The following is a 9,719-nucleotide window of genomic DNA, read 5'->3' on the forward strand; positions in this document are numbered from 1 at the left end:
TCACCCTCACCCTCACCCTCAGCCTAACCCTACGCCTAAGCCTAACCCTCACCCTAACCCTCATACTCAAGCTGACCCTAACCCTAATCCTAACCCTAACCCTATCCCTAAACCTCAACCTAACACACACCCTCACCCTAACCCTAACACTAATCCTAACCCTAAACCTCACCCTAACCATCCCCCTAACACTAACTCTAACCATAAACATCACCCTCACCCTAACCCTAAACCTAACTCTAACCCTAAACCTCACTATAAACCTAACCCTCACGCTCAACCTCAACCTCACTGTAACTCTAACCCTAACCCTAACAATAACACTAAACCTAACCCTAATCCTAACCCTAACCATAACCCTCAACCTCAGCCTCACCCTCACAGCAAACTTAACCCTAACCATAGCACTAACAATAACCCTAAACCTAACCCTAACCCTCATCCTCCCCACCCACCCTCACCCTCAGCCTAACCATAGCACTAACCCTAAACCTAACCCAAACCTTCAAGGTAACCCTAACCCTAACCCAAACTCTAACAATAACCCTAACCCTAAAACAAACCCTAAAGCTAACCCTAATCCTCAGCCTCACCCTCACCCTAACACAAACCCTAACACTAACCCTCACCCTAACCCTAAGCCTAACCCTAATCCTAACCCTCACACTCACCCTCACCATAATGCAAATTCTAAACCTAAACCTATCCCTAAGCCTCACCCTAACCCTCACACTAGCCCTCACCCCAAAACTAATCTTAAGCCTAAACCTCAACCTAAACCTCATTATAAAACTAACCCTAACCCTCACCCTAACCATCACCCTAACCCTCACCCTCATGCTGGTCCTAAGCCTAAGCCTTAGCCTAAGCCTAACCCTAACCCTCACCCTATCCCCAAACATAACATTATCCCTAACTCTAACCCTAAACCTCACCCTCACACTAAACCCAACTCTAACCCTAACCCTAAACCTAAACCTCACCTAAACCTAACTCTAACCATCACCCTCACAGTAACCCTAACCCTAACCCTAACAATAACCCTAACCCTAACCCTAACCCTCACCCTAACACTCACCTTAACCCTAACATTTACCCTCACCCTAACACTATCCCTAATGCTAACACTAATGCTCACACTAATCCTAATCTTCACCCTACCCCTAAACCTGACCCTAACACTACCCCTAAGCCTCACCCTCACCATAGCCCTCACCTTAACCCTAATCCTCATCCTCACCCTAAAGCTCACACTAACCCAAGTACTAATCCTCAATTTAACCCTCATCTTCATCCTAACCCTAAACCTAACCCTCACTCTAACCCTCACCCTCACCCTTACCTTAACCCTCACCCTCAGCCTAACCCTCACCTTTACCCTTACCGTCACCCACACCCTAACCCTCACCCTAACCCTAACACTCACCCTAACCCTAACTCTAGCCCTAAACCTCACCTTCACCCTAAACCTAACTCTCACCCTAACCCTAACACTAAACCTCACCCTAACCTAATCCTAACCCTCAACCTCACCCACACCGTAAACGTAACCCTAACCCCAACACTCACAATAACCCAAACCCTAACCCTAAACCTCACCCTAACCAGAACCCTCACGATAACATTAACAGTCACACTAACACTTACTCTCACCCTAACACTAACCGTAACCCTAACCCTAACCCTCACACTAACCCTAACCCTCACCCTAATCCTAAACCTCACCCTACCCCTAACACTAACTCTAACCCTCACCCTCAACCTAGCCCTCACCCTAACCTTAATTCTAACCCTCACCCTCACCCTAACCCTAAACCTCATCCTCACCCTAAACCTCACACTAACCCTAACCCTAACCCTAAAGCTCAATCGAACCCTCACCCTAACCCTAACCCTAATCCTAAACCTAATCCTAAACCTCACCCTAATCTTAAATCTCACCCTGAGCCTAAACCTCACCTTTACCATTACCATCATCCTCACCCTAACCCTAAACCTCATCCTAACTCTCACCATAACCGTAAACCTAACCATCACTCTAACCCAACCCTCACCCTCACAATAATGCTCAGCCTAAACCTAAGCCTAAGCCTAACCTTACCCTTACCCTCACACTCACCCTAGCCCTCACCCTAACAATAATCCTAACCCTATCCCTCATCCTAACCCTCACTCTAATGCTAACCCTAACCATCACCCTAACCTTAATCCTCACCCCACCCACACCCTCAGCATAATCCTAACCCTAAGCCTAACCCTAACCCAGAGCCTCACACACCCTAACCATAACACTAATCCTAACCCTAAACCTAACCCTAAACCTCAAACTAACCCTCACCCTAACTTTAACCCTAACACTAACCCTAACCCTAACCCTTGACCTAACCCTCCCCCTAACCCTAAATATAATCCTAAAACTCACCCTGACCGTAACGCAAATCCTGAACCTAACCCTCACCCTAACACTAACCCTCACCCTCACTGTGACCCTAACACATATCCTAACCCTCACCCTAACCCTAACCCTAAACCTCACCCAAACACTAATCCTAACCCTCATCCTCAGCCTAGCCCTCACCCGAACCCTAATCCTAACAATAATCCTCATACTAACCCTCACCCTAACACTTACACTAAACCTCAACCTAATCCTAAGCCTAACCCTAACCCTCAACCTAACCCTAACCTCACCCTCACTGTAACTCTAAACCTAACCCTCACCCTAAACCTAAACATAACCTGAACTCTAACTCTCATCCTAAACCTACCCCTAACTCTCACCTTAACGGTAACCCTCACACTCACCCTCACCTTCAGCCAAACACTAAGCTTAAACCTAAACCTAACTCTAACCCTCACACTCACCCTAACCCTAACCCTAATCCTAATCCGAACACTAATCCTGAACTCACCCTCACCCTAACCCTCTCCTTAAGCCTAACCCTAATATTAATCATAATCATAAACCTGACCCTAAACCTCATCCTCACAATAAACCTCACAGTAACCCTACCACTATTCCTCAATCTAACCGTCACCCTCACCCTCACCCTAGCCCTCACCCTAACCCTAACTCTCATTCTCACTCTAAACCACACACTAACCCTAATACTAATCCTCAATCTAACCTTCACCCTCACCCAAACTGTAACCCTAACCCTCACCCTAAACCTAACCCTCACCCTTACCATAAACCTGACCCTCAGCCTAAAACTCAACTTTACCCTAACCGTCACCCCCACCCTAACCCTCACCCTAACCCTAACCCTCACCCTGACCCTAACTATACCCCTAAACCTCACCCTCAACCTAACCTTAATTCTAACCCTAACCCTAACATTAAACCTCACCCTATCCCTAACCCTAACCCTCAACCTCATGCCTAGCCTAACCCTAAGCCTAACCCTAACCATAACCCTCAAACTCACCCTAACCCTTACACTAATCCTAATTCTAACACTAAGCCTTAGCCTCACCCTAACCCTCACCTTAACCCTAACCCTTACACTAACCCTAAACTTCACCCTAACCCTAACCCTAACCGTAACCCTAACACTCACCCTCACAGTAAGTCTAACTCTAAACCTAACCCTAACCCTAAACCTCAACCTAACTGTAACCCTAACCCTAAGCCTAACCCTAACCCTCCCCCTAATCCTATATCTAACCCTAAACCTCACCCTCACCCTAACTCAAACACTAACACTAACATTAACCCTAACCGTAAACTCCACCCTAACCCAAACCCTAAACCTCACCCACACCCTCACCTTCACAATAACTCGAAACCTATCCCTAACAATAACACTAACCCTAACCCTAAACATTACCCTAACCCTAATCCTCAACCCCACCTTCACCCTCAGCCTAACCCTAAGCCTAAGCCTAAACCTTACCCTAACCCTCATACTACGGTAACCCTAACAATAATCCTAACCATATCCTTAAATCTCAACCTAACCCTCACCCTCACCCTAACCCTAACACTAACCCTAACCTTAAACCTCCCCATAACCCTCCCCCTAACAATAACTCTAACACTAAACCTCACCCTAACCCTAACCCTAAAACTTATCCTCATCCTCAACTTCAACCTCACTGTAATTTTAACCCTAACCCTAACAATAACACTAACCCTAACCCTAATCCTAACCCTAACCATAACCCTCAGCCTCAGCCTCACCCTAACTTCAAACTCAACCCTAACCACAACACTAACAATAACCCTAAAACTAACCATAAAACTAATCCTCACACCCACCCTCACCCACAGCCTAACCCTAACCCTAACCCTAACCCTAACCCTCAAGGTAACCCTAACCCTAACCCTAATATTAAACCTAAACCAAACCCTAAAGCTAACCCTAAACCTAACCCTAATCCTCAGCCTCACCCACACCCTAACCCAAACACTAAAACTAACCCTTACCCTAACCCTAAGCCTCACCCTAACCCTAACCCTAAACCTCACACTCACCCTCACCTTAACCCAAATCCTAAACCTAAACCTATCCCTAAATCTCAACCTAACCCTCAACCTAGCCCTCACCCTAAACCTAATCCTAACCCTAAACCTCATCCTAAACCTCTTCCTAACCCTAACCCTAACCATCACACTAACCCTAACCCTAAACCTCACCCTCATGCTCGGCCTCAGCCTAAGCCTAAGCCTAAGCTTAACCCTAACCCTGACCCTATCCCTAACCCTATCACTATCCCTAACTCAATCCCTAAACCTCACCCTCACCTTAACCCTAACTCTAACCCTAAGCCTAAACCTAAACCTCATCCTAACCCTAAACCTAACCTTAAACCTCACCCTCACCGTAACAGTAACCCTAACACTAACCCTAACAATAACCCTAACCCTACCTCTAACACTCACCCTAAACATAACCCTCACCCTAAACCTCACCTTCACCCTAACATTTACCCTCACCCTAACACAAAGCCTAACGCTAACACTAATGCTAACACTAACTCTAACCATCACCCTAACCCTAAAATTCACCCTAAAACTAACCCTGTACCTCACCCTAGCCCTCACCTTAACCCTAATAATCATCCTCACCCTAAACCTCACACTAACCTTAACACTAATCCTCAATCCAACCCTGACACTAACCCTGACCCTAACAATAACCCTAACCCAAACCCTAAACCTCACCCTAACCAGAACCCTCAGTATAACATTAACCGTCACCCTAACACTTACCCTCATACTAATACTAACCCTAAACCTAACACTAACCCTCACACTAACCCTAACACGCACCCTAATCCTAAACCTCATCCTAACCATAACCCGAACTCTAATCCTCACCCTCACCCTAGCCCTCACCCTAATCCTAATTCTAACCCTCATCCTCACCCTAAACTTAACCCTCATCCTCACCCTGAATCTAACGCTAACCCTAACTCGAAACCTAATCCTCAATAGAACCATAACCCTAATGCTAACCCTAACCCTAAAACTAACCCTCACCCTCACCCTTATCTTAACCTTCACCCTCAGGCTAAACCTCACCTTTACCCTTACCATCATCCTCACCCTAACCCTAAACCTCATCTTAACCTTCAACCTAACCATAAAAATAAACATCACCCTAACCCTAAACCAGACCCTCAACCTCATGCTCAGCCTAAAGATAAGCCAAAGCCTAACCCTTAATCTGACCCTCACCCTCACCCTAGCCCTCACCCTAAACCTAATCTTAACCATATCCCTCATCCTAAACCACACCCTAACCCTAACCCTAACCATAACCCTAACACTAATACTCACCCCCATCCACACCCTCAGCCTAACCCTAAGCCTAAGCCTAACCCTAACACTAACCCTCACATACACTCACCCTAACCCTAATCCTTACCCTCACCTAAACCTAAACCTCACCCTCACTGTAACACTCACCCTCATCCTAAACCTAACATTAAAACTAAACCTCACCCAAACACTAACCCTCACCCGAGCCCTCACCCGAGCCCTCACCCAAACCCTAATCCTAACCCTAATCCTCATCCTAAACCTCCCAATAACCCCAACCCTAACCATAAACCCAACCCTAGTCCTAAGCCTAACACTAAACCTCAACCTAACACTAACACTCACACTCACCATAATCCTAACCCTAACTTTCACCCTAACCCTAAACTTAACCCGAACACTAACTCTCACCCTAAACCTACCCCTAACTCTCAGCCTAACCCTAAACCTCACCCTCACCCTCAGCCTAACCCTAAGCCTAAGCCTAACCCTAACCTAACCTTCACACTCACCCTAACCCTTACCCTAATCCTAATCCTAACACTTAGCCTAACCCTTACAGTCACACTAACCCTCACTGTAACCCTAACTCTAACACTAACCGTAACCCTAAGCCTCAGCCTCACCCTAACCCTAACACTAACCCTAAACCTCGTCCTAACCCTCACCCTAAACTTAAACCTAAACATTACCCTAACCCTAACCCTCACCCTCAACCTCACGCTCAGCCTAAACCTAAGCCTAAGCCTAACCCTTACCCTTACCCTCACCCTCATCCTAGCCCTCACCCTAACAATAATCCTAACCCTATCCCTCATCGTAACCCTCAACCTAACCCTAACCCTAACCATCACACTAACCCTAATCCTCACCCCCACCCTCACCCTCAGAGTTACCCTAACCCAAAGCCTAACCCAAACCCTAACCCTCACATACCCTAACCCTAAACCTAATCCTAACCCTAACCCTAACACTAAACCTCAACCTAACCCTCACCCTAACCTTAACGCTGACACTAACCCTAACCCTAACTCTTGACCTAAACCTTCCCCTAACCCTAAATTTAATCCTAAAACTCACCCTCACCCTAACCCAAATCCTAACCCTAAACCTCACCCAAACACTAATCCTAACCCTCACCCTAGCCCTCACCCAAACCCTAATCCTAACACTAATCCTCATCCTAACCCTCACCCTAAACCTAACCCTAACCCTCACCCTAATCCTAAGCCTAACCCTAACCCTCAACCTAACAATAACCCTCACCCTCACTGTAACCCTAATCCTAACACTCACCCTAACCCTAAATTTAACCTGAGCACTAACTCTCACCCTACCCCTACCCCTAACTCTCAACCTAACCCTAACCATCACCCTCACCCTTACCCTAAGCCTAACCCTAACCCTAAACCTAACACTAACCCTCACACTCACCCGAACACACGAATCCTAATTTTAACACTAAGCCTAACCCTCACCCTCACACTAAAACTCAATGTAACCCTAACTCTAACACTAACCCTAACCCTAACTCTTGACCTAACCCTCCCCCTAACCCTAAATTTAATCCTAAAACTCACCCTCACCCTAAACCAAATCCTAACCCTAAACCTCACCCTAACCCTAACTCTCACCCTCCCTGTGACCCTAACAAATATCCTAACCCACACTCTAACACTAAACCTAAACCTCACCCAAACACTAATCCTAAACCTCACCCTAGCCCTCACCCAAACCCTAATCCTAACACTAATCCTCATCCTAACCCTCACCCTAAACCTAACCGTAACCCTCACCCTAAACCTAAGCCTAACCCTAACCCTTAACCTAAAAAGAACCCTCACCCTCACTGTAACCCTAACCCTAACCCTCACCCTAACCTTAAATTTAACCCGAGCCTTAACTCTCACCCTAACCCTACCCCTAACTCTCACCCTAACCCTAACCCTCACACTCACCCTTACCCTAAGCCTAACCCTAAGCCTAAACCTAACACTAACACTAACCCTCACACTCACCCTAACACCCGAATCCTAATCGTAACACTAAGCCTAACCCTCAGCCTCACACTAAAACTCAATGTTACCCTAACTCTAACACTAACCCTAAACCTAACCCTCACCCTCAGCCTCACCCTAACCCTAACTCTAACCCTAAACCTCACCCTCACACTAATCCTAACCCTAAACCTAACACTAAACCTCACCCTAAGCCTAACCCTAAACCTCACCCTCACCCTAGCCCTCACCCTAACCCTAATCCTAACCCTAAATCTCACCATAAGCCTCACCCTAACAGTAACCCTAACTCTCACCCTCACCCTCACCCTAACCCTAAACCTAGCCCTAACCCTCAACCTAACCATATCCCTCACCCTCAGAGTAACCCTTACCCTAACCCTAAACTTAATCGAACCCTAACTCTCACCATAACCCTAACCCTAACCCTCAACCTAACCCTAAACCTCAACCTCACCTTCAATCTCAGCCTAACCCGAAGCCTAGGCTAACCCTAACCATAACCTTCACACTCACCCTAACCCTAACACTAACCCAAATCCTCACCCTAAGCCTAATGCTCACCCTCACCCTCACCCTCACCCAAACCCTCAACCTTACCCTAACTCTAACAATAACCCTACACCTAACACTCAAACTCAGCCTCACCCTTACCCTATCTGTAACCCTAATCCTCAACCTCAGCCTAACCTTAACTCTAACCCTAACCCTAACACTGAACCTCACCCTAACCATAACCCTAACCCTCACCCTCACCGTAATATTAACCCTAACCCTAACCCTTAAAATAACCCTAACCCTACCCTAACCCTCACCCTAACCGTAACCATCACCCTAACATTAACCCTCACCTTAACACTTACCCTCACTTTAACACTAAACCTAACCCTAACACTAACCCTCACACTAACCCTAACACTCACATAATCCTAAACCTCACCCTAACCCTAACCCTAACTCTAACCCTCACCCTCACCCTAGCCCTCACCCTCATCCTCAACCTAACCCTCACACTAACCCTAATCCTAACCCTAATTCTCAATCTAACCCTCACCGTAACCCTAACCCTAACCCTCACCATAACCCTAAACTTGACCCGAACACTAACTCTCACCGTAACCCTACTCCTAAATCTCATCCTAACACTAACCCTCACCCTCAACCTTACACTAAGCCTAACCCTAACCCTAAACCTAACCTTAACCTTAACACTCACACTCACCCTAACACCCTAATCCTAATCCTAACACTAAGCCTAACCCTCAAACTCACACTAACCCTCACTGTAACACTAACTCTAACACTCACCCTAAACCTAACCCTCACCCTCAGCCACACCCTAAGCCTAATTCTAACCCTAAACCTCACCCTCACCCTAACCCTAAACCTCACCCTAACCCTATCCCTAACCCTCAACCTAACCCTATTCCTCACCCTCACAGTAACGCTTACCCTAACCCTCACCCTAAACCTAAATTAACTCGAACCCTAACTCTCACCCTAACCCTAAACCTAACCCTCACCCTAACCCTAATCCTCACACTAACCCTCACCCTCAGCCTAAACCTATCCTTAACCCTAACTCTCATCCTATACCTCACCCTAATCCTAACCCTCATCCTATCCCTAATCCTCAACCTTACCCTCATCCTCACCCTCACTGTAACTCTAACCCTAACCCTAACAATAACACTAAGCCTAAACCTAAACCTCAAACTAAACCTCACCCTCACCCTAACCCTAACACTAACCCTAACCCTTACCCTAAACCTCACCATAACCCTCCCACTAACCGAAACTCTAACCCTATACCTCTTAATCAGCCTAACCCTAATCCTAACACTAACCCTAAACCTCCGCCTAAACCTAACCCTAACGCTCACTCTTACCCTCACCCTCACCCTAACCCTTAACGGAATCCTAATCCTAACAAT

The sequence above is a fragment of the Dipodomys merriami genome, unplaced genomic scaffold (assembly GCF_024711535.1).
Source record: "Dipodomys merriami isolate MVZ:Mamm:240054 unplaced genomic scaffold, mDipMer1.0.p SCAF_149, whole genome shotgun sequence".
NCBI lineage: Eukaryota > Metazoa > Chordata > Mammalia > Rodentia > Heteromyidae > Dipodomys > Dipodomys merriami.